The sequence below is a fragment of the Cetorhinus maximus genome, unplaced genomic scaffold (assembly GCF_964194155.1).
Source record: "Cetorhinus maximus unplaced genomic scaffold, sCetMax3.hap1.1 HAP1_SCAFFOLD_482, whole genome shotgun sequence".
Taxonomy (NCBI): Eukaryota; Metazoa; Chordata; class Chondrichthyes; order Lamniformes; family Cetorhinidae; genus Cetorhinus; species Cetorhinus maximus.
The window spans coordinates 89,132-116,686 of record NW_027596424.1 but is presented as its reverse complement, the minus strand read 5'-3'; positions in this window follow the sequence as shown (position 1 = coordinate 116,686).

Sequence of the window (27,555 nt, the reverse complement as noted above, 5' to 3'; positions counted from 1 at the left end):
AGCTTGTGAGAGAGAGGGCATGGAAAACAGCTTGAATGCATTTGGTGACCAAGGACAGAGGAACATCGAAAGTATTGTTCTAAGCCCTGGAGGTGAACCCTTGTCGAAGGTTTCTGAGAGAAAATGCCAATTTGGGAGAATATTCCAAGGCGAGGGATTGGAGATTGAAGATGGGAAACACTCGTCAAAAGGACAGAATTCAGTGAGACTAGTTGGCTCACGGTGTAACACGTGTCTGGAGGGAGTTGAAGAGAGAAACATAGCATCTGGTTGAGAAATCATCTATCAGATGAGTTCAGAGTGTGGTCTGCCTGACCACAGGGCGCCTTAGGTTTACATGGACTGAGTAATGACTGTGGACATTAAAGCATAAGATAGCTTTTTTTTTAACTTCCGTTATCCTCATAAATCTATAGTAATCTTAAAGCTGTAGTTGTGGGTGAAGGTGTAGTGTTGTATGGTTCATCTTTTCTTGTTGAATAAATGTTTCATTCATTTGTTGAATGATCATCAGCTGGCTCCTGTGACTCTGTTTAGTAGCTACTCTGCACATATCTAACCAAACATTTAAATTACGATCGATCAATCTGGGCTCCACACTGGGATCATGCTTATCCAGGGGAAACCTTGGCAAGGGACCATAACACACCCTGATATGATTACCAAGCATGTACCTAAATAAGAACCTGAATGTAAAACACACACTGATACCAGTATAGGGTCTGAAAACTAAGAAACGAACCCTGAGCCCGAAACAGATTCTGAAACTATTTCAGTCTCTGTAACAAATACAGAGCTTCAGCACAGGTCCATATATCTCCTCGTTCCCCCATTAATCTCATACAAACGCTGCCCCGGGGCAACTTGCATATTCCCCCCAACTTTGCCATGTAAACGTAAACCTCCCTCTGTCCCTGAGGTATATCAACAACCTCCCCAGTGCACGTCGCATAACAACCCCTCTCCTGGTGTAGCTGGTACATTTATCCTTGCCCCTCTATACCTGCTATATCAACCTCCCTTGCACTCCCTCCGAAATGAATCGCGCCTCCTTGCTGCTCCCGTGTACCTGGCCTATTCCCCACCAGGACCGAGTATGTATCTTGTATATCACTCTGCTCCATTCCTACAGCTGGTATATCTCTCCCTTTCCAAGATTCAACTGCAATATCCACATCGCCCACCACCTTCGCTCACTCCCAGTGTGCCTGGCATATCACCTCCTTCCCCCGCCAAACTGGTCTACATCTAACGATGCGTGTACCTCTTCAGTCTACCTCCTGGCCCCGGTGAACTAGGAATACACCCCCTACCATAATGCAGCATGTATATCGGCCTTCTCACTGGGGGTCATGAACATCCTCCCACCCAGTGAAGCTGGTGCACCTCCCCCTGCGCGAATACCTGTGATATCAACACTCCTCCCATGTCCTGTGACATCAGCGCCTGACTGCTCGTGTTCTGGTTGGACTCCTTTCCTGGTTACTATGGATACCATAGTTGGAGGGGCATCTTATGACCACGTGGCCGAGAGGGGCTGTTCCACTCTGCTTCAAAAGGTGAGCACTCAACCCATATCCACACCCACTATCTCACTGCAACAACAGGCCACGCCTGACAGTGACATCACAATGGCCGTGCCCGATACCTCGCTGACAAAGGTAAAACAGACTCCGCCCCCGGTCTGAAAATGAGGCTACAGACTGCGCCCCCATTCTGAGAATGCAGCAACAATCCCCGCCCCCGCTCTGAGAATGGAGCAACAGGCCCCGCCCCCGCTCTAACAATCCAGCAACAGGCTCTGCCCTGCTCTAAAATTGAGGTATCAGGCCCCGCCCCCTTTGACAAGACAGCAACAGGCCTCGCCTGCGATTAAAGGAATGCATGCCCAACCTCTGCTAGCAGCTCACCGCCACTACTGTTCTTCGCCAGACACAGAGAAGTTCAGTTACTGCATGTCTGCATCTGGAAGCAGATTAATGAAGTGTGAATATTTAACATTACAATAAGGGATTGAAGTTTGCAGCAGGGTGCACAGTTCACTCGGGTGGGGCATTCGCTCTTCTACCAACTGACCCTATACATGAACTCTCTCCTCATTCTCCATTGGAGATATTGGCTGGAGATGGTAGTTTGTGAATATTCCAGACAGCAATGTGCACATTCGATACAGTTATCAGACACTAATCCCATTCAGAATGGGAGTAGATGAACTTTGCTGTGCTCTGTAATTCCTCTGCAATATATTGTCAATGTTTAACCCGACACATTGCATCTTGCTAAAAGTTTCTATTTGTTTCCAAGATCGTTTTCTCAATTCCTCACACTGATTATTTGGCTGTAGAAAATATATTGAAAACACAAACAATATATGGGACAGAATTTATTGTCACATTTATTTTTATAATAATCACCCAGTGATGCAGCTGTTCACACACCCCAGTACACTATCTTCCTGCTATGTTTCACTCTGCCCCAGAAAAGTTCAGTCGAAGCAAGTTCGCGCAGTGTACCTGGTTTGACATCCCCACTTCCTTTTCATATTTATCTGCAGGCCGACGGTGGCATTACCCCCACTCCCCCACCCCCATTCCATCCAGGCTCCAATTTTTTAGGGCCCAAAAGGGAGGCAGCGGACGCCAGGATTGGGATTAGGCTACGCAAATGATGACAGGCGCTAGATTGTCTCTGTCCCCATAGAGGGAGCGCACTTCCCATTTTGCAACCACAGTCAGAGACCTCGCTCGCCACCCACCAACACCCCCCCACCTCTGTCAAAAGAGCCAGAGGTAATGCCTCGCTCTACCCACTTCAACGACAGGCCCTGCCCCTCACTGACACCACAGCGCCAGGCTCCATTCGCTCTTCGTTTCCTCTGCAAAGCCACAAGCCTCATTGTCCCCATGGCCGCAGGGTCCTCCCCGCTCTCTAACCATAGTCACAGGATCCATCATCCCCTCTGTCACCAGGGCGATAGGCAGCAGCCCGCTCTGCCGTGACAGAGAAACGCCCTGGCCCCCACCTTTTACAATGGGGACATGGCTGGTCCCCACTCTGACACAACAGAGGCAGCTTACCGCCCCGCTGGAAGAGTGATATCAAATGGAAGAAAAGTAGAAACACTCACAGATTAATTTCTTCAAATCATCAAAAGCATCGAGGAATTGGAGTAAAGGGATATTTCAACACATTCACCAACTCTCCCTGAACTTAGTCTGGGTCACAGCGTAAATCCCAGAGTTTGTGCAGCAGCTCAGGAGCTGCAGCATGAAGCCCAATTCCCGCACATAGTTATCCATCCATACAGAATAAGCCTCCATATAAATCATTCGCCTGCAGATAGAATACACCATTGACATCGCCCAAAACAGAATGAAATTGGCCGAGATAACAAACAGTAAAATGATGGATTTCCTCCAACTCTCCATCTCTGGGTCTCTGGGACTCTCTCCACTGCTGTGAGCCCAGAGTCTCCTGCGGGCTCTGCTGCTCATTGAAATGTGTCTGACGGTGAGAACATTGGGCAGCAGAATCAGGATGAATGAGACACAGGGAGTAAGAATGTCATGGAGGAATTTGATGATTATCCACACCGGATTATCCTGAACTGTGAATGTTACAATACAAAAACAGGATTTGTTCCTCAGCGTATACAAACCTGTTAGCATAAAATACCAGAAAATATTCTTTATGAAGCTCAGCACAGTCACTGATCCTAGAACCACAGCCGCCGTTGTCTCTGTGCAATATTTACCTTTTAGCTTCTGGCAACAAATGGCCACAAACCGATCAAATGTGAAAGTGACCGTGAACCAGAAAGAACAGTCAGAGGCTGCATAAAGCAGGACGGCATGGATATTACACACATGCATGGCCCGCAGGAAATTAAAATGTTCCCAATAAACAATTGGAATGTGTCTCAATATCAGGTCCAAGTTAATGAACGGTAGATCCGCTTCTGCCATGGACACCACGTAGCGAGTGACACAGTTGGAGAGACCACAATTTCCCTGAGTTAAGATCACAATTGTCACGACGTTCGCTGTAGGAAAGAGAGAAAACAGTGGAATTATGCATCAAGATTAAAGGAAAAATAATACAGCTTGGCTGAAGGTGCTGAATTGATCCATGGTATTGTTGCATCCAGTGAATTTTTGAAAGTACTGTACATGCGACAATAACTTGAAATGTCTGTGATATGGTGGAAGACAGCAGATATTAAAGAGGAATACATATGATACTGACATTTCTGAACAAGATGTTAATCATTGAACTGTCGCCCCTGCTCTCTTGGACTAGTTTAGACAAATTTGCAACCTCAAAACAACTCTAATTTTGGTGAAGAAGATTAATGCAGTTAAACATGGCTTATAAAATTGATCGTCGGACACAATCAGACTTACAAGGGACGCCAATAATACCGAGGATCGGATAGTAAAATGGCAGAATAAGCTGGATTGCCCAATAGATCCGGTAATTTAATGGCATTCAATTATAATATGCGGAAAGCTCATAAAGTGCTTCCGATAAACTCCTGCTTATTGTTGTAACATTCCAATATGTTGTTCTCAGGTTCTAATCCATTGTTTTAACTTTCCAATCCATTGCTCTCAGATTCTGAGATCGCCTCTCACTCTCTTGAAATTGTAGTTCCCTGTTAGTGACAGGCCCAGGCTCGCGCTGACAATGTCAGATAACGCCTTGAAGGGACTCCCTGATAAACATGAGTGGGAAGCTCTCCAACTTGATAATTAGGGTCCATGCAGACTGGCATTAATTCCTACCACAGAACAAACAGCTTCACATAACCCTTTCAATACAATTATACTTGCACCAATCTAAAGGGGTGAAGTTGAGATGTACGATGGCTTTAGAGGGACGGAATATTGTAAATAGAAGAGTGTAAGGTAGACACATTTTGGAGCTGCCCAACAATAAGTTCGGCAGATATAAGCAAATCATTGAAGAAGGTAGAACAAGCTTTTTAGTGCATTAAAACAAAAATTCGTGTTTATTGATCAAGAGAATCAGAGTTTACAAAAATATGAAATTCAGGCAAAGGATGCATAAATCATAAAGCCTTGGTGAGGCTTGGTGAGTATAATGCCTAATTCTGTTGTGCGCATTTCTGGAAGGATGTTATAGTCTTGGAGAGGGCGCAGAGGAATGTTACTGGAACTGAAAGAGGGCTGAGGGATTTGAATTGCGTGGAGACACTGCAGAAGCTGTGGTTGTTTTCCTTCGAGCAGATCAGGCAAAGGGGAGGCTTAATAGTGTGATTTAAACTCACGATGGGTTTTGATCAGCTAAATAACAAGGAACTGGCGATCCTGGAATAGGGGCCAGTCACGGCTGACAGGGTTCTAAAGTGATTGACAAAGAAGCAGAAAAGGAATGAAGAATTGTTGGTTCAAAAAAATCTGCAATATTCTGTATTAAGCGAATACAGATCCTGAAACTAATACATATCCTCAAAATAATCAAGATTCATAAACCAATGCAGATCTTTAATTTAATACAGATCTTTAAATTAATACAGATCTTTAATTTAAAACAGATCCTGAAACTAATACAGATGGTTAAATTAATGCAGATATTTAATTTAATACAGATCCTGAAACTAATACAGAATTTAAAATTAATGCAGTCACCTAAACTGATATTGAAGCAAAAAACGGACCCTGAAACTGATACAGATCTTTATGCTAATATATAACCTGAAATTAATACAGCTCCTGAAAATATAACAGATCCCGATACAAATAGAAATACTGAAAATAATGCAGACCCTGAAATTTATACAAATCCTACGACTAACAGAGGTGTGTGAGCGTGTGTCTGTGCAACCTATGTGTCTGTGTCTGCGTGTGAATTATTTGTGTCTGTGTTTGCGCCTGTCTGTGTGTGTGCGTCTGTGTGTGTGTCTCTCTGTGTGTGTGGCTGTGTGTCTGTGTGTGTGAGAGCGTATCTGGGTGTGTCTGTGTGTGCGTGTGCGTGTGCTTGTCTGAGTTGGTGCCTCTGAGTGTGTGCGTGTGGGTGTGTCTGTGTGTGTGTCTGTATGTGAGTGTCTATGTTGTGTGTGTCTGTGTTTGCGCCTGTGAATGTGTGCGGATGCATTTGTCTGTTTGTGTGTGTCCGTATGTGTCTGTGTGTCTGTGGGTGTATGTATGTTTGTGTGTGTGTGTGTATGCACCTGTGAGTGTGTGTCTGTGTGTGTGTGTGTGTGTATGTTTCTGCGTGTGTATGTGTCCTCCATGTGCGTGTAGATGTGTCTGTGTGTGTCGGGGGTCTCTCAATATATGCCGCTGCCAATGCTTATCATTTCCGATCCTGTGGATTCTAACTGGGGCGTGTTTGCTGTGTGATGTTGGTGAAATGTTCACGGTGTAACTCGCAGAGGTACCCCTGGCCAGAATTTGACTTTGGTACAACCAGATTCCTCTTTATTGATTCTCCTGGGTATTGTTAAAACATCAAAAGGTAACTGAAGGGCATAACGGAAGGCAACGCAGGAGAAATATTCAGCATAAATTTTCACAATGCCTTTTCTATACCTGTTGCTGCTGGTCCATTTGGTTGTTCAGGAGAGCGTCGGTGGGAATGGTGGGGCGGTGACCATTTGCGCCCTCACATTTTCTGCCTGCTCCAATGGCTGAGTGTCATGGGCGGGGCCGGCGGGAGACCTGCTCCAAACCAGTCCAGCTTACCCTGGCCAAGGGAAGGAGGGCACGCCCATTTCCAATGTGCCTTCATCAAAGGTGCAAGGTCACTGCCCCGTCAAATGGTCCGCTTCCAGACACGCCCCTCTCTGTTATGCCGTCATCTTGGGGAGCAGGCCCCAACCCCTGTCCATTGTGCCGTCACAAGGCCCAAGCCTCTGTATTATGCCGTCATCATGGGGACCATTTCCTTCCACTTTTCCATTGTGCAGTCAAAGGACACGCCCCTCCAATTAAGCCGTCATCATGGGGGCCAGGTCCCGCCACCCTGTCCATTGTGTCGCCAGAGGACCCGGACCTAACGTAGTGCGTTCGTCATGGGCACAAGGTCCCGCCTCCTGCCCATGTTGCCGTCACAGCACTCGCCCCTCCCATTATGCGGTCATCACGGGGACCAGTACGACCCCCTGCTCATTGTGACGTTTAAAGATGCCCCGCCAATTATGCCGTCGCCTTGGAGACCAGATCCGACACCTTGCTCTTTGTTTCGTTTAGGATCCGCCCTCCCATGATTCGGTCACCATGGTGAGCAGTTCCCGCCCCCTTCCCCTTGTGAAAGTTAGAAGTCGCCCCTCCCATGATCCCGTCATCATGGGGACCAGGTCCCGCCCCTTGCACTTTGTGACGTGTAGGAGCCGCCCCTCCCAAAAAACCGTCACGATGGTGAGCAGGTCCCTCCCCCTGCTCGTTGTGACTTTTGGAAGCCGCCCCTCCATGATGCCGTCACCCTGGGGAACATTTTCTGCCCCCTGCCCGTTGTACGACCAGTAAAGCGAATATGCGCAGCCCCAATTTCCCTGCCGAATAGCAACATGTCCCTGCAGCCCCCTCCCCGGGCTCTGTGCTGGTCAGACTCCACACCACAAGCCGGTCACCATGGGAAACAGATTTCGCCCGCCCGCCCGCACCCAAGGACCTGTCGGGGTCAGGCTGCACAGCACAAGCCAGAACACCATGGGGAACAGGTCCCTCCCGCAGTGTCCAATGCCATTGGGGGAGAGATTTAACTGCTCCCACCACTCGGTCGAAAAGCAACCCACCCCTCCCCACCCCCAAATCCCCTGCACCACACTCATGCATTGGGAATGGGATTTAAAATGAGATAATGCTGGAAACTCCCTGTCTCAGCTCCTCTCTCCTTTTTGAATGAATTTTGCAACAGGGCCAAAGGGACATCTCAGCACATCCTTGAATTGCTGCCGGAATTTAGTCGGGGCAGAAATGCAAGAATGTGTGGAGCAATTCAGGAGCCCAATTCCTGCGCAGAAGGATGCCGCAATATGGACTCACAGCGCAAATTATACATCCGCACTCATACAGAACACAACATATCGTGCCCACTACAGGAGGAAACTGGCGAGGTGACAAACAGTAAAATGATGGATATCTATCGACTCTCCATCTCTGGCTCTCTGGCACTCTCCCCACTTCTGCGATCCCGGAGTCTCCTGCGGGCTCTGCTTCTCACTAAAATGTGTCTGACGGTAAGAATATTGAGCAGCAGAATCAGGATGAATGAGGCTAACGGGTATAGAATGTAATGGACAAACGCGATTGTACAGTAATAAAAATCTAGTATTACAGAACCTAACCAGGGTTCGTTTATCAGTTGATACATTCCTGTGAGCATGGAATACTAGAAAAGGTTCTTTAAAAAGATCAGCACAGTCACTGTCCCAAGAACCACGCCTGTTTTGTCGGTTCATTACAAAACACCAGCTAATTAATTAACAAACTCAACACTGAAAAACACGAACAAATTCAACAAACAGGTTAGCATTGCAAAGCACCAACAAATTCAATAAGTGGTTTAACATTGGAAAAACTCAATGAAATTCAACAACAACTTCAACATTAAGAAGCACCAGCAAATCTACAAAAACCTCAACATTGACAAATAGGTATACATTCAGCAAAAAACTTCTACATTGTAAATCACCAACACATTCAGCAACATAAACATTGAAAAACACCCAGAAATTCAACAACAGCAACAATGAAAACAGCAAGAAATTCAACAAGCTCGTGAACATTGAAAAAACATTTGAAATTGAAATTCAAAATTGAAATTCAACCACAACCTCAAAAATGAGAAACACCAACAAATTGAACAACAACCTCAAAATTCAGAAACACCAACAAATTCAATAACAAGCCCAACATTGGAAAACAGCAATAAATTCAACAACAACTCAACATTGGAAACAACAACAAATTCAGCAACTACTACAACATTCAAAAACCCCAGCAAATTCATAAAGAAACTCAATACTGATTATCACCAACATATTCTGCTACAACCTTAACATTGTAAAACATCAAGAAATTCACCAACAACTTCAACATTGAAATACAACAGCAAATTCAAATAGATTGAAATACACCTGTAAATTCAGAAACCACGTCGCCATAGTAAATGAAGAACGAACCGATGAACAACTTCAGCATTGATAAATATCAAAAAATTCATCAACAACTTCATCAATGAAAAAATCAACAAATTCAACAAGCTTAACAATGAAAAACATTAACACGTTTAAGAGCAACCTCGTCATTGAAAAACACCTACAAATTCACGTTAACATTGAAAAAATCTAGAAATTCAACAGCAGCGTGGAAAAACACCAAGTTCTACAAACAAGTCATCAACTAAAAGTGCAAAGATTTTCAATCACAACCGTAACGTTTAACAAACAATTGCTGAATTTGTTGATGGTTCTCAATTGTGACTCTGTTTATGAATTTGATGGTGTTTTACAATCTTATTAACTTTGCTGCTGTTTTTCAAAGGTGAATTTGTTGTTATGTTTGCTGATTTTTTTTTCAATGTGGTAGCTGCTGTTGAATATGTTGATGTTTTCAATGTTGAAGTCGTTGTAGAATTTGTCAGTGTTCTACAATATTCAGGTTGTTGTTGAATATGTTGTTGATGTTCAATGTTGCCGTTGTTGAATTTGCCGTTGTTGTTCTCGGTGTTGAGTCTGTTGTTGAATTTGTTGCTCATTTTCAATGTTGAGCTTGTTGTTGAATTAGTCGATGTTTTCAATGTTAACATTATTGAATTTGTTGGTGCTTATTAATGTTGAAGTTGTGTTTCAATTTGTTGCTTTTGATCAAAGCTGAGGTTGTAGTTGAATTTGTTGGGGTTATTCAATGTTGACATTGTTTAAGTTGTTCATGTGTTTCAATGTTCAGATTGTTGCTGATTTTCAATGTTGAAGTTGTTGATGACTTTGTCAGAGTTTTTACAAAGTTGAGGTTGTTGCTGAATGTGTGCACTATTACAACGTGGAAATTGTTGTGGAATTTCTTGGTGATTTTCAACGTTACAGTTGTTGAATTTCTTAGTGTTTTTCAATGCTAATCTTCCTATTGAACTTGTTGGTGTTTTGCAATGTTATGTTTGTTAATTAATTACTTGGAGTTTTGCAATGTTCAGGCTCCTGTTGAAATTGTTGGTGGTTTTCAATCTTTTTGACTTTGCTGGTGTGTTTCAAAGTTAAAGTTGTTGGTAAATTTGTTGGTGATTTTCAATCTTGATGTTGCTATTAAACATGTTGATATTTTACAATATTGATTTTGTTTAATTTGTTGGTGATTTTCAATGTTGAGGTTGTTGTTGAGTATGCAGTTGTGTTTTTTTTCAAAGGCTGAGGTTGTTGCTGAATTTGTTGGTGTTTTTCAGTCTTGAGATTGTTCTTGAATTTGTTGGTGTTTTTCAATGTTGAAGATATTGCTGAATTTGTTTGTGTTTTTCAGTGTTGAGGTTGTTTTTGAATTTGTCTGTGTTTTTCATTGTTGAGGTTGTTGTTGAATTTGTTGATGTATTTCAAGGTTGAGGTTGTTGTTGAATTTGTTGGTGTTTTTAAATGGTGAGTTTGATTGAATTTGTTGGTGGTTTTCAATATTGAGTTTGTTGAATTTGTCGGTATTTTTCAAAGTTGAGGTTCCTGTTGAATTTGTTTCACTTTTTTCAATGTTGAGGTTGTTGTTGAATTTGCCGGCGGTTTTCAATGTTGATTTTATTGTTGAACTTGTTGGTGTTATTCAATGTTGAGTTTGTTGTAGTTGTTGGTGTTTTTCAAATCTGAGGTTGTTGTTGAATATGTTCGTGTTTTTCAATAATGTTGTGGTTGTTGAATTTGTTGTTATTTTTTAAAAGTCGCAGGCTCGCGGGCTAAATGACCTTCTCCTGTTCCCATGAATAAAGTCCCTGTTAGTGGCTGACCGGGGCTCCAGGATTGGTTTCCCCAATGCATAATCAACATCTGGGACAGCTGATACTATGGAAGTACGGCGACGACTCGGCAGAATACAGTTTGGTTTCTGTACATGTGCCTGCTCCAGCAAGGGATGCTTTGACCCATCTACTGCCCCTTTTCCATCCACTCCTGAGCCTTCACCTCCCCACAAGGGATCAGCGACTCAGTGGCCCGTGCCGATTGGAGGTTTGTGGTTAAATAGACCATTTATTGCCGGGAAACTGTGAACGCCGCCTTTTGGCTATTTTCAGTTGTTTTGATTCTTCAGCAAATGAATATATGATGTTAACGGATATTTCACTGCATCCTTTAGCTGCTTTCTGAACTTGGACTGAGTCACCCCATAAATAAATGTGTTTGTGCAGCAACTTAAACTCCGCAGCATCATTCCGAATTGTTTACATATATATTCAGAATCTGTGTAATCACTGGGATCTGTTCCCGTAATGGTATAAAATAAGCAATCTATAACATACACCGACCACAGCAGTCCGAAACTGCCCGAGATGGTGAAGAGTAAAATCACAGACTTCCTCCTGCTCTCCATCTCTGGGTCACTGCGATTCTCTCCCCTGCTCTGACCCCTCAGCCCCTTACGGACTCGACTGGCCACTAAAATGTGTCTGACTGTCAGAGCGTTGAGCAGCAGAATTAAAGCGAATGGGAGCAATGGGGTTAAAAGCGTGTCAAACAAGTCAAATCCCACCCACCCGGGGTTAGTAGAATAGCTTGGCTTTGGATAACAGAACCACGGAACATTGTCGATTATCTCTCCATGTTCCTGGGTAAAGTGGTGCGGGATGTTTTGTAAACAGTGCAGAATGCCGGTTGATGCTAGAACCACAGCCGCAGTTTTCTCGGTGCAATATTTTGTTTTCAGCTTCTGCCAACAAATGGCCACAAATCGGTCAAAGGAGAAAGTGACGGTGAACCAGACTGAACAGTCTGTGGCTGCACGAGTCAGGACAGCGAGAACACTGCACACAGGGGTGATGAGCAGGAAACTCTGTCCAAAATAATAATAAATTACCCTCCACACGATGACCTCAGTGATAATGACCAGTAGGTCCGCCGTTGCCATGGCCACCAGATAACGGGTGGTGCAGTTGGAGAGGCCACACTTGCCCCGGGTTAAGATCACAATCGCCAATAAATTAACTGTAAGAGAGAGAAGGGTAAAGAGACTGGAAATTAACTGATCAAACATTCACGCTCAATAAGGCCAATATTCAACCAACAAAATAGATCATTCTGGACCCTGCCAGAGGCTAAACTTTGAAATTAAAACTCCAAATACCTCCCCAAACCATCCCCATCCTGTGAAATCCCGAGCTCAGACGGGGAAGCATTAAATATAATGGGTCGAATATAAAGAACAGAAACAGGCCATTCGCCCTAAGCAGCTGATTTCAGTGTTGATGATCCACTGGAGCCTCCGCCCAGACTTGATCAGTTGAATCTAACAACGTAACACTCCATTCCTTTTTTCCTCACATCCTTGTTCATATTCCCTTAAATGAATCTAAAGTATTCACAACAAACACTCTGTGTGGTAGCGAGTTGCACATTCTCACCGCTCTTTGGATGAAACAGTTCCCTCTGAACTCCCTATCGGCTTTATTGGTAATTCTCTCAAAACGATGGCCTCCATTTATGCCCCTCCTCACAGGAAGAAATATTCTCTCTCTGTCCACTCTATCAAATCCTTTCTTCATTTTACATTTCTACTAGCTCACCCCTCAGCCTTCCATTTAAAGAGATAAAGTCACAGCCTGTCAATCCGTTCCTGGTATTTATACCCACGTATGTTTGATATGATCGATGTATACAGTCTCTCCACCCTCGGCAGTGCCTCCGTACCCTTGGCTCTATAATACCTGAACTGAACTTTATCCAGTATTCAATATGTGCTCTGGCTAAGGTTTGATGCAGATTTATCATAAATGATCTACTTTTGCAATCCTTTTCAGTATTGACCACACCCTGTCTCAAGCTGGTCTCATCTGTAATCTTCGACATTGTGCTTTGATTACAAAATTCACCTCATTAATGCATTTTGATGAGCACTGATCAGAGCACTGAACCTTCTGGAACACCAGTTCCCACCTTCTGCCACTCTGAATAAAGACCCTTTATTCCTCCTGTCTGCTTTCTGTCCTCAATACAGCTAGCAATCCATTCAGCCACTTCTCCCTTGACGCCACATTTTATGACCTTATTCATTAGTCTGTTTTGCTCTCCTGTTTAACTGACAGTAAATATCTCTTTCTCGTGGAGCAGTTGAATCGGCGACAGACCCACATCAATAATTTTCACTGTATACACTTACACTTACACAAGCCACAACAACAATCCACCCATCGTTTTAAGGTGACATCCGTAAAAACAAAAGCGAGAGCTATATGAAATGGAGAAACCCGTCACCCTAAACAAGCATTCACAACCAAAGCAGTTTGTTTCATGGCAGTTATTGAACCAAATTCAGCATAGGTCTACCCTAACATTTACTCCCGGCAATACACGGTCACTGGGTATCCCCTCCTCAGCTCCTCATTCCACGGGTTAGTGACCCACAGCCTCTGGAGTTTTGCACTAACACATATTCCCAGTCACCCCTAGGCACTGTGGCTGGGTGTTCCATTTCAGCTAGTTAACCACACTCAGTACAACTGTACACTTACAGATAATAGAACGTTATGTTCCACTGGGGAATATAACTTGATATTAGCGTTTCTATGCAAGTTATAAGCAGAACTTGATCTTCAGTTGGGGCAATATAATGAATCGATAGAGATAATTCAGGGTATTTGACAGTAGATAATGCTACGACTGATCGACTGCCCATTTAGATCCACCATATATGTAATATTATGAGTAGCAGAATAAAATCACAAATCAGCTCACGTACATCTTCACAGACATTAAGTGTTTATATTCACTTACCGGGTACACCTATTATTGCCAAGATCAGGTAATATATTTTTCTAAAACTGTTAAACTGCTCAATCATATTCCACTGAAGTGATTTGTCCCTTCGTCTCGTGTCAATCTCCCTATGTTAAACTGTGGGGCGATATATTCGCAAAGCCTTTAATTAATACTCTGTACGAACACCTCCGGGAATTTGAAGTTGCAGCTTATTTGTTTAAAACTTGAGCAAACAGGTCTTCGAAAGTGAGTTAATTGCCTGCTGTACAGTCTATATTTAGCGCTGGGATTTCACCGGATAATTCTGAACACATCATCAGCTAACAAGTTTCGTTCGCCCAGCATTGACCCTGTTCACTCAAAAATAGGAAACATCAGTCCAAAAACAACATCTAAAATTGTCTCCTAAATGCTGATCCCAATGCTGTGGCTATTCAGTCATTGAATTGCAATTAATCGAGTCTCTCTCTCTCCCTCTCTCCCCCTCTCTCCCCTTGTTTCACTCTTCTTGTCTGTCTCTCTGTACCTCCATCCCTCTCTCTGTCGCTTTGTCATTGCCTCAATTTCTGCCTTCTTCTTCTTGACTCTCACTCTTCTCTCTCTCACTCCACGCTCTCTCCTCTCTCTCCAATTCAATATTTCTCTTTCTCTCTCATTACCTCACTCTGTCTCTCACTCTCCATATCTCTCAGTCCTTCTCTCTCTCTCTCATTCACTCACTCTCCCACACCGTCTCTCTTGTCTTTCTCTCCTGCCTTTCTTGTCTCACTTTCTCTCTCTCGCTTTTGTCTCTTCCTCTCTGTATCTCACTCTCTCATTCTCTCAGGGGCGTGACTGCCCTATTTAACTGCCATTATCCTATCAAAGTGTAGAATGCCTCACTAAGGAACAAAGATTTATACATTCGAACATTGAATCATTCACTTAGACTTGGAAAGGAATTAGGGCAGATAGACGGATTAAAAACGGGGATAATAAATGAATCAAATTAAGAATAAATAAAAATTAGTGGGTAAAAAAGAAAAATCTAGGGAAAGGGTTTAAAATGTGCTGAGGATAGAGGAGAGAGCTCATGGTCTGAAGTTATTGAACTCAACCTAATGTCCGGAAGGCTGTAAAGTGCCCAGTCGGAAGATGAGGTGCTGTTCCTCCAGTTTGCATTGGGCTTCACTGGAACATTGCAGCAGGCCGAAGACGGACATGTGGGCTGAGATCAGTATGGAGTGTTGAAATGGCAAGTGGCAGGGAGGTCTGGGTCATGCAGACAGACCCAATGTGCTCCACAAAGAGGTCACCCAATTCTCTTATAGTCTCCCAATCATAGAGGAGTCCGAATTTGGAGCTGCGAATGCTATGGACTAAATTGAAGGAAGTGCAAGTGAAGCACTGGTTCACCTGAAAGGATTGCTTGAGCCCTAGGACAGTGAGGAAGGATGAGGACGGTGAGGTTAATGGGCAGGTGTTGCGCCTTCTGTGATTGCATGTGAAGGTGCGGTGGGAAGGGGATGAGGTGTTGGGGGTGATGGAGGCGTGGAACAGAGTGTCCCAGAGGGAGCGGTTATATTGGAATTCTGATGGAGGAGTTGAGAGGAAGATGTGTTTGGTGGTGGCATCATGCTGGAATAGGCGGAAGTGGTGCTGAATGATCCTTTGAATGCAGAGGTTGTTGGGGTGTAAAATAAGGTCAAGGCGGGCCCAATCATTGTTCGGGGTGGGAGGGAAGCGGGTGAGGGCAGAGGCGGGGGAGATGGGTCAGACACTTTTGATGACCTTGTCAAGCACTGTGGGGGAGGGTGGAAACCTCGGTTAAGGAAGTTGCAAGACATGTCAGAAGCGATTTGGAAAGTGGCATCATCCGAACACATGTGAAGGAACTGAGAGAATGAGATGGAGTCCTTAGAGGAAGAGGATTGTGAGGAGCTATAGTCGAGGCAGCTGTAGGAGCTGGTGAACTTGTAATGAACATTGCTGGGCAGTCCATCAACAGAATTGGAAACAGAGAGGTCAAGGATGGTAAGGGAACTGTCGGAGATTTTCCATATGAAGGTGATAGAGAGGCCCAAATTTGAAGCAGAATTGATACATCTTTCCAGGCCCAGACAAGAGCACAAAGCGCCACCAATTCAGTCATCGATGCACCTAAAAAAGCTTTTTCAGTGGGATGTGGACTGAGTAGAACAGGAACAAGGATTGTTCCACATTACCCATAAATAAACATGCATAACTAGTGACATTGTGGTTGCCCGTAGCCATCCCTTTTATTTGGAGGGCGAGGGATAAGTTAAAGGAGATCTTTTTCAGTGAGAGAACAAGTTCTGCCAGGTGGAGAAGAAAGGTTGTGGATGTTGATTTTTTGGGCCTCTGCTCACGGAAGAAGCGGAGATCCCTCAGACCATCCTGGTGGTTGGAGGATGTGTAGAGGGATTGGGCGCTCATGGTGACGAGGAGGCGTCATATCAATGTCAACAATTTCCTGTTCCCTGGCCCTAAGCGGCTGGCAAAGGGCTTCGGTAAGATCACAATTGGATTACTTTTTATTGAACATCGAATTTAGAACTGTTCTGAAAACAGGCTCATGCTAATCTGTATCAATGCCATCATGTAAAAATATTACATGTAGAAAGCCACCACCGGACCCTGTAAATTTCAACATACCATGTGGGAGTCGTTGACAAAGTTGCGTCGTCGCCAGACGAGTCATCCAGAGACCCAGGGTAATGATCGGGGGACACGGATTCGGATCTCACTTGAATTTGAATATAATACAAATCTGGAAATAAACGTCTACAAATCACTGTGAATCCATCGTTGATTGTGGTACAAATCCATCCGGTTAACTAATCCTCCTTTGGGCAAAGGAATCCGATGTTCTTACCTGTGGGACTTTATCTGACTCCAGATCCACAGCAATGGCAATAAGTTGCTTCAGAACACGAAATATCCCAAAAGCAATGAGACCGGAGAAATCACCAGGCATCGACCAAGGCACTGGAAATGACAACAAGAAATCTAATTCTGTCGACCCTGCAATATCCTCTTTACTAACATGGGGGCCGGGAGCGAGCTGTCTCACAGGCAGGTCAAGCAACAGCCTGACATAGTCATCCTACCGGAATCATACAGAGAGAAAATGTCCCAGACACCACCATCACCATCCCTGAGTATCCACTTTTCTACTGGCATGACAGTCCCACCGCAGACGCAGGGCCACAGAATAAATAGGAGGGATTTGTGGTGGGTGAGCTCCACATGAAGTTCGGACCCGATGAAATCTCATGGCATCAGATGAAACATGGGCAAGGAAACATCCTGCTGATTACCACGGACCCCCCTCCCTCAGCTGATGAACCAGTGCTCCTCCATGTTGAATAAGGAGGAAGCACTGATAGTAAAAGGGCGCAGAATTTCCTCTGGGTTGGGGACTTTACTGTTCATCACAAAGAGTGACTAGTCAGTACCTCTACTGACCGAGATGGCCGAATACTAAAGGACATAGCGGTGTCTGCGGTAGGTGGTGAGGGAACCAACAGGAGGGAGAAAATATGTTTCACCTCATCCTCATCAATCTGCCTGCCGCAGATGCATCTGTCCATGACAGTGTTGGTAGGAGTCACCACCGCACAGCCATTTTGGTGACCAAGTCCCAGCTTCACATTGAGGATACCCTCCATCGTGTTGTGTGGCACTACCAACGTGCTGAATGGGATAGATTTCGAACAGATCCAGCAACTTAAGGCTGGGCATCCATGAAACACTGAGGGCCATCAGCAGCAGCAGAATTGTCCTGGAAGACAATCTGTAACCTCACGGCCCGGCATATCCCCCACTCTACTATTACCATCAAGCGAGGGGGTCAACCCTGGTTCAATGAAGACTGCAGAAGGACATGCCAGGACCAGCGGCAGGCATATCTGAAAAAGAGATTTCAGCCTGTTGACGCTATAACACTGACTACTTGCATGTCAAACTTGCATAAGCACCAAGTGATAGACAGAGCTAAGCGATCTCACAACCAAAGAATTAGATCTAATCTCTGCAGTCATGCCACATGCCTTCGTGAATGGTGTTGGATGAGGGGTCTTCAGTAATATCCCCATCCTCAAAGAAGGAGAGCCCAGCACATCAGTGCAAAACATAAGGCTGAAGCATAAGCAACAATCTTCAGCCAGATGTGCCAAGTGAATGATCTACCTCGACCTCCTCCGGGGTTCCACGCCGTCAGAGATGCCAGTTTTCAGCTAAATCGATTTACTCCACGTGATATGAAGAACTGGCTGAAGGCACTAGATAATGAAAAGATTATGCACCGTGACGACATTCTGACAATTGCACTGAAGATATGAGCTCCAGAACATTCTGCGGCACTAGCCGAACTGTTCCAGTACATGTAAAACACTGGCACCTTACTGCCAATGTGGAAACATTCCCAGGTATTTTCTGTGCACAAAAAACAAGACAAATCCTACCCGGCCAATTACTGCCCCATCAGTCTACTCTTGATCTTCAGTAAAGTAACGGATGGGGCCATCATCCGCGCTATCAAGCGATACTTACTTAGCGTTAACCTGCTCACTGACGCCGAGTTGGGGTCCTGCCAGGGCCGCTCAGCTCCTGACCTCATTACACTCCTGGTTCAAACATGGACACCAGAACTTAATTCAAGGTGTGAGGTGAGAGTGACTGTCCTTGACATCAATCCAGCTTTTAACTAAGTGTGACATCAAGGGGCCCTATCATAACTGGAGTCATTGGGATTCAGTGAGGAATTCTCTACGCTGGTTGGAGTCATACATAGCACAAAGGAAGATGGTTGTGATTGTTAGAGGTCCAACATCTCAGTCCCAGGGCATCATTGCAGAAGATGTTCAGGGTAGAGTCCTCGGCCCAGCATCTTCAGCTGCTCATCAATGACCTTCCCTTCATCATAAGGTCAGAAGTTGCGATGTTCGCTGATGATTGCACAATGTTCAGCACCATTCGCGACTCCTCAGGCACTGAAGCAGCCCATGTCCAAATGCAGCAACACCTGGACAATATCCAAGCTTGGGCAGATGTAAGGAACGAGAGAGTTTAAGTAAGTTATATTTGCATTTGTTGGTTTAGGAAATATTTTTTGCTTTAAATTTCAAGCATGATTTTTGTTTCTCGGTGTGTGGGTTAAAATGGTGAAACCTGGGATGTCGTTACATTTTTGAGAGGCGATTGTAAGTGTAAGCTCCGTTTGTGTGCCTACATTTTCAAAGACTTTTATGACCCTTGAGGTGGAGATCTGTGTTATCAAATGGGGTAGTGGTTTAGGGAAGTTTAATTACAAAAACTTTGCTGTTTCCTAGTAACCGGATTCTAGAGAGGGTGGCCACACACACACACACACATACACACAGACACACACGCATATGCACACGCACACGTACACAAACACATAAACACAGGTATAAACCGAAAGCAGTTTGAGTTCATTTGGTGTGGTTGTTCCAAGGCTGAAAGGACTTGCCAGGAGGAGAAACCTTGGAGAGGGGCTGGTAGCAAGTCCGAAACGAAATATGAAACCAGCTGGCAGCAGAAGCTGTACAGGAGGGAACTTCAGAAAGAGAAGAAGAGAGGTCTGAAGAAGTGGTCTAATCATAAGAAGCAAACAGGAATCTGGACAAGGTACTGTTAGGTGGTTTGGGGAGTGAGAAGCAGAGAAAGGTTTCAATTTTCTAGGGAGAAGTTTCAGCATGCAGATTTAAAGCAACTTCGGCTTGCAATAATGCAGAAGATCCAAGGAGACAGCTCGAGTTCTGTAACGCCTTGCTAATGGCCGAGTGAAGCAATAGTGTTCTTTTGGCATGGCTGAGACAGTGAGACCGAATGCATGGCAGGAAGCTTGAATGCCCGTGGCGATCCAGGAGAGCTCGGAGCCCTGCAGATGGACCGTTATGGAAGGCGTCTGAGAGAAAGTATGGTTTGGGAGGAGACTCCAAACGGGTTCTTGGAGAGTGGAGGTTGGGAAATCTAGTGTGAAAGACGGAGCTCAATGAGACCGGTTAGCTCAAGGTTTGACAAGCGATTGGGGGGACGTGTCAGGTATCCATAGCATCTGTTCGGAATGGAACCAGACACTTGGCTTCAGGGTGTTGTATGCATTACCACAAGTCGCAGATTGTTTTGCATGGACTGTGTAACGATTGTGAACATTAGAGTATACTGTAGCTTTTCTAAATTGTGCTTTCCTTGCAAATCTGTATATATCTGGAAAGGCACAGTTGTGGTGAAAGTTCATTCAGTTTGTTGGGTTAGGGGCCTGGAGGTCAGGAGAGGGTACACAGAATGTGCAACATGTTCAAAAATTGGGACAGGTGCTTAGGGGCTGGGAATAAACTCCAAGGGACGAGTGATAGGTTTTGGGGAAGTCGCTGAGGGGAATGGCGGAGCCTCAGGAGATATGGAATAAATTGAGCGAGGGGAGGATTTACAGTCTGTGGGGAGGTGGGATTACGTGAAATTGAATTATTCAGTGGGTTGGGAGGACGGAATACGGGAGGGAGAGTTTTCCAATTAATCGGGAGGCCGGATCAGGGGTGGGGAGGAGTTTCAATCGCGGAAGAATGTAACAAAAGCTTTCAGTGGGTGAACAATATGGTCAGGACGAGAGCAAAATGTTCACTGCGTAGGAAGGGGATGTCAATGCATTTGAAATTTGTTTTTTTAAGCAGAATCCTTTGTAGGGGATGTGGTAATAATCCGCCCAGGTTTGTTTGTCTCATTAACATCTTGGTAAGATGTTTCTCTCTCTTTCATGCTCTTCATGGTCTCAATTTCTCTCTCTCTCTCTCTCTCTTTCGCTCTCTTTCGCTCTTTCTCTCTCTCTCTCTCTCTCTTTCTCTCTTTGCCTCTCACCCTGCACCGTGTAACTGTCTCTGACTATCTCCCTCACTGTTTTTTTGGTTCCAATCTCTGCTGGATCGTTATTTCATAATGTCACCCATGCCTCCTGTTAAATATATTTTCTCACATGTCACATTGCAGTGAAATATATTCCATCTTCATCATTCCGTTCTCAATGACAGTGATTGTTGGCTGCGTAATGAAGTGGGCAAAAAACTGATAGTGGGGGAAAAAAAAACATTGGAATATAAAAATGAAGGGAGATTCGAGGTAATGGCTCGCAAACAGATTGAAAAACAGTGTTAAATATTTTTAAAAGTTGAACAATCGGCATCAGAATATAGAATGTTCTGGTAAAAAAACAGGAAAAGATTTATTGTAATAAAATGCCGTGGGCAAAAGTTGTGCTTTGAAACAAAATTGTCACTGCAGAAAGTTACAGCTTAGTCATAGATCCGGAATTGTCTTCTTAAATGGCAGTGGACATTAAGGGCTGATTGGCTACTCCTGGTTCGGTTTCTGATGTCCATGAGCCTGTGATACAATTTGCTCGGTAAATCACCTGGATGCTGTATTTTCTTTAATTATTCTCATTCCTGTCAGTTTGAGTCTGCAACTGACACTGCCTCGTCAACATGTAAATCTACCTGAAGTATTTGAATATGTTGTAAGCAATTGATGCCGTACTACTGATAATATTTTAATATCGGCAACAAATGCGTTGGGGAAGGAGGCGGGGTGGTCAGATCACGGTTAAATAGCAGAGCAAGGGCAGATGAAGAGACCACCAAATATTGGAAGGGGCTCAGAGGAAAATCTTTAAGTAAAATTATGAACAGAGTAAAGTTTATATGTTGAGTATAGTAGGAGATTACAACTACAGCAATGAATCTGTGAAAGGCGGGCAGGGAAATGGGACAATGCGGTGAGGTATTTAATGTGTACTACAGGACGCAATGCTTACCCTGTCGATGAGAGATCCACCAAAGCAGCTGTCATGAACCTATGCCTTAAAAAAAACTCAACGAAGAGAGAGAGGTGGAGAGAGAGAGAGATAGAGAGGGAGATAGGGGGCGGAGTTAGAGAGAGAAAGAGAGAGAGTGAGAGAGAGATAGAGACTAATTCATTGTTTTCGACCTTATATTTACCGAATGCATTCTAATTATCTCGGTTCATACTCTGATTTACCGATAGTTAATTTTGTATTTAAGATATTTTATTCCTTCTTTCATTTATACCTTCATCATTTAATTTCGAAGCTTTTATTTGCCTTCCTTCTTTGGCTTTCTTCCCTAACGCCGTGCTTTCCTTTCATCATCTTCTCCTTTATTTTCATTCTACTTATGGCATGCTATTCACCTTAAATTCTATTTCTTGCTCCCCTCCCTTTATTCATCCAGGAACTTTTATTAAGAGCTATTTTTTGGTTGTTTTAATGGAACATATTCCAGACGCCTCTTAATCACGTATAAAAATATATTCCCTCCGTTATTCCCTCTTTATATAATTAATAAACCATTCCAGTTTATCTGCAAAATTTGCATTCTCATTGCCACAATATCAGCTCCTTAATATCTAGTTTTATTTTGGCGGTTGTTTCCCCCTTACGCGTTTAACAATGTTTACCAAAAATATCTAATGATATTCTGATTGACAGTGCCTCTATTTCACCTTAAAAGTAGTTATCAAAGCTGTTTCAGTGATTTTTCAAAGTCTAGATTTATGACCCCTGCTTTGGTCGTTTTCCCTTCAATGGGATCAGCATTGCGTCCCGTAGTACCCATTAAATACCTCACTTTAAATTAGCTCCAACTTCAGTTGGGCTGTAGAATGTATGTCGCATTATTTAAAGTGTCTCTGATCTTGGCCGAGCGGCCTGTCTCCAACATGGAAATACGTATTTCAGCAGGAATCAATCACATGCTAATTATTTAAAAGTTGAATACAAATTTGGAACCTGACGTAATCGCTTCAGTTACAGAGGCAGGCTGTGAAAAAAACGGTACAAAAGTACAGAAGATGACTAGAGCGAAACTCCTTGAATACATGTCATCATCAGGACATAAGATATAGACGCAGCAGCAGCTCATTTTGTCACCTCAGTTTGGAGCCCCTTTCAATTATTTGTATCTAATCATTTACTTCTTTTCAAACGCTGACACTTTCCACGAAGCCTTTCATCCCAATCGCAACAAAAAGTTGGTTAAAACATACCCTGATTGCACTCAGTGACCGAGCAATCTGCTGCTTTCTGTGGCAGAAAAGTCCACAGATTCACAACGCTTTGAGTGACAGAAACTTGTGCGCAACTTATACATAAATGGCGGACCCTTGTTCCTTACCTCCTGGGTTTAGGTTACCCTAAAAACATGCACACATATGCGAGCAGCTTTATATCCCTGTAAGGTGAAATACAACAAAACAAACTCAGGAAATGAAGTGTGTGAGATGCTGAGGCAGATCTGCCACACAGGATAAAAGCAAAAGGAACCTTTCCTCGTAAGAAATTACAGAAAGTTATCTTGCTGGCGACGTAAAAGCTGAGGTCGTCGCATTAAGTGTCTTCACTGTGTTTGCTGGGATGGTTTGGAGCTCAATGAGACAAAATTAATCGTTTTATGAAAGGTAGGCCCGGCGAAACAGGGACAGAGAGATAGAGAGACAGACAGACAGTCAGATAGATAGGGACAGTGAGAGAGGGGGAGAGAGAGAGCAGGAGAGACAGACAGCCAGACTGATACAGTGGGAGAGAGAGAGGGAGGTGGAGTTTGAGCGAGAGAGGGCGAGAGAGAGAGAGACAGAGTGAGAGACAGAAAGAGTGAGAGAGAGAGAGAGAGACAGATAGCCAAACTGACACAGTGAGAGGGAGAGAGGGAGGGGGAGGTTGAGCGAGAGAGGGAGATAGAGAGAGAGACAGAGACAGAGGGAGAGACAGAAAGAGAGAGAGAGAGAGTGGGAGGGAGAGAGACGTCGGGTCAATTATCTCCCAATAAAAGAGAAAGCAAGTAGTTAATCATAAAACAATAGGATGAATAAATGAATTAGAGGGACTATATACATGAAGGTAAGCATCAGTCACTGAGTACAAGGATGAAAATGAACAGGATGACGAAATGCAGATCAAGATTTTTGGGAAGAATTTGTAACATGAATGGTATATGTCACGGCAGTAATTCAGGAAGGAATTAATCAAATGAATTTCACAATATCCTACAAAAAATTAACAAAATACAAATCAGAATGTTGAGAGTGACAATAAAAAATTCATCAGAAAGAATAAACTTAAGTGACATGAACAAAGTTATTCGATGTCTCTATGTGTCTCTCTCTCTCCCTCCCTCTACATCTCCCTATCCCTCTCTGTCCCTCTCTCTCGTTCTCTCTCTCCCTGTCTCTCCTTTCAGTCAGGATTATTACTGCATTATTAGGTCCTTACATAACAACTTTCACAATGGCTCAGCAAGCACCCTAAACACTTTTAATCTGCGACCATCAGCCTCCAGAAAACTTTTTTTTAGAAATCAGCTTCTCTGGACTGCTACAGTGACATTGCCTCCTATAGGATTTGCCGATTCATCCTGAGGATGGTTGAGTTTTATGTGTAACCTGTGCTGCAGACCTGGCACAACAGCTAACCAATCATTCCTAATTTCATTTTATAACATTTCATTTTACACTAATATGTCTGCTTGCTTAAGTATGCAGGGTGCTTACATAATCAATAATTTAGATGCAATATGCGCGGACATTTCTTCAATAAAAGGATAATGAATCTTTGAAATTCTCTACCTTAGAGAGTTTCAGATGCTCGTCCATTGAACATATACAAAATATAAATTCATAGGGTGTTTTGGGTACAAAGTACATTAAAATTGTGAGGAATTTATGAAAAATGAAGCTAAGGTAAAAAAAAAACAGGGATATTTAAATTACTTGGGTAAATAAGTTTCAAGGAACAAGTAGCCTTCCCCAGCTCCTATAACGGAAGTTGATATGACCACATGTCTGCAAAATGTTTCACCCTGTTGAGCTTCTCTGCCTTTTTAGTTCATTTTTCACAGCATTGCTTTCTCTAAGTAAAGCTCTCTGGACTGTGTCGTGCCACGCAAAAGCGTAATGCGCAAGGTCAGCCTTTACACGGTCAGGATATTATTGATGGAGAATTGGTAACGGGAGCAGCAGGGAGATGAAACAGGCGTTGCATTTTCAACCTCTTAGGTTGGAACTCGTGGAGCGCCGCAGGGATTACTGCTGGCGACTCCGCTAATTACAACCTGTATTGATGGTGAATTGATGGAGATTAATACATTCACATTTGGTGAAGGGACAAAGCGGGGTGAGAATTAATAAACTATAAGGAGGGCACAAATAGGCTGAAAAGAGATATACACATATTAAATGTGCGGAAACAAGATGTCAGACGCAGTATGATATTGAAAAGTAGGAATTTATACACTGTTAGTAAATATAGGAAACGGGAGATTTTTCAAGTTTTGAAACGCTTGAATATTGATCTTCACAGGGACTTTGGTTTGCACATGCAAGAATAAGCAAAGCAGGACGTTCGCATGGAGCTATAGAACGACACTGGGAAGGCCAACTAAATGTGGGCGTACACTGCAAGGGCATTTTTGCACAAGAATAAGGCAAGCTCTCCGCACATTTACAGGGCTTTGATCAGACCAGGTCTGAGGTATTATGAGAATTTTGGTCTCCTTCTGTAAGTAGAAGCTTAATTGTTCAGGAGGTGGTGGAGAAAAGATTCACTAGATTGTCTCCTGGGATGAAAGTGTTAGCCAATGATGAAAAACTGATTAATTGGGCTCCTTGCAGTGTAGAAGAATGAGGCGTGATCTCATTGAAACATGCACGGTTTTGACTCGTATTAACAAGAGTAAACAGCGAGAGTTTATTCCGCTGGTTTGCAAACTGGAGCACATGGGCACAGTCACACCATAAGGGGTCGATCATGTTGGGCTGAGATGAGTTACAAGTTCTGCATTCTGGCTGTTGTGGATCATGGGAATTCTCGACATGATTAGGTTTCAGAACTCGCAATTGCCTACAGTGTAATCCATCTTTCACAGTTTTGTCCATTCAATTCAGCTGACAAAATCTCTTTGAAATACAATGCTTCCATGAAAACACTTGAAATTAAGCCAAAATTTATGTCATTGGCAATTTTACATTCGTGGTTTTCTAATCGTCACCTAAGTTATTGGTATCTCGAGTGAATAGTTCAGATCCTTTTGGGCACCGGTAGTCACAGCCTGCCAATCGTAATAAGTGCCGATTGCCCCTAGCTTCTGGTTCATTCCCACTGAGCCCTGGCCAAAAGAAGAATTTACCTTCAATTCTATCAGTATGACATTTAGCAAACAGTTTATTCTGCAGGACATTAACAGATGTGCCCTGGATGTTGATACACATAAATCCCATAGACATTCCACTGTCAATTACTTGAGTAAGCACTTCAATAAATTCAACCAATTCGTCAGGCACGACCTACCGTTTAAAACCCAATATTGGCTTTCGCTGATGGGCTGACGCATCTCAAGGCGTTCGCACACTATATTCATCACAGTGACCTCTCGTAATGTCCTTACCACAAAGCCTAGTCTAACTGGCCTATATTTCCGTTTTCCCCCTGACACCTTGCTTAAATGGCGAAGTGACATGAAACATTTTCCAAAACATGGAGTGCTAGCCAAGTGTAGCAAACTGTGCAAGCTTTTTTTTGACAGAGTCATCTGCAACGCGCCTGACGACAGCCGTTAAAATCTTGCAATGAAATTTTCTCATTGCTTAGTGCCATTCATTTCTCCATTTCTGTCAACCTGCTTACGTGAAGTTGTTGAACCTTTGTTCCTGATTCACTAATTATTTATTTGGGACTCCTGGCATGTTGAGCCTTCACTGCAAATACTGAAGGAATGTAAGTACTCAGCATGCCTGCCAGCTCTTTATTTCCGTTGGTAATGGCGCCATTATCAGAGCTATCTTCCCTCAGATTGCTTCTGGCTAATCTTTTCCTAGAAACGTGGAATATCGGAAGAGGATTAGTTCATTTGGTCCTTCCAACCCGCTCCGTCATTTAGTAGCATCATCGCTGATCCCCTAATTAACGCTGTGCTCTGGCACTCTCCACATGCTCCTCCACACCTTTAGCTACAGAAATATATTTCCCTCTTAAATATATTTAGCGACATGGTCGAGAATTCCATATGGGCCACCACCCTGTGAGTGAAGAATTTTATCCCCATCTCAGTCCTAATTGCCCTATCCGGTATCCAGGGACAGTCAACCCTTATTTTCCACCCCTCAGCCGGAAGAAACCCCTCAAGAGCATCAGTTCAGTCCCTGCCTGTCGGAATATTATACATTCCAATGATATCCCCTCTCATCTACCTCAACTCCAGTAAATACAACCGTAAACTGCCCAATTCCTCCTCATCCGAATATCCTCATATCACATGACTCATTCAGATGAATCTCCGCTGCACTCCCGCTCTGGAAATTCATCATTCCTTAGAGATGTACACGAGAAATGCAAAAAAGACTCCAGGTGTGGCCTCACCAAAGGCCTGTACCGCTGTAGAAAAACTTGCTCCTCTGCTCAAGTCCTCTCGCAATGCGGGCCAACATACCATTTGCATTGTTAACTGCTTCCTGCACCTGCTTGCTTGTTTTCATTGATTGGTGTACAAGGATATCTATGTCCTTTTAAACATCAACAATTCCCAATCTATCATCATTTTTAAAGTCTCTACCATCCT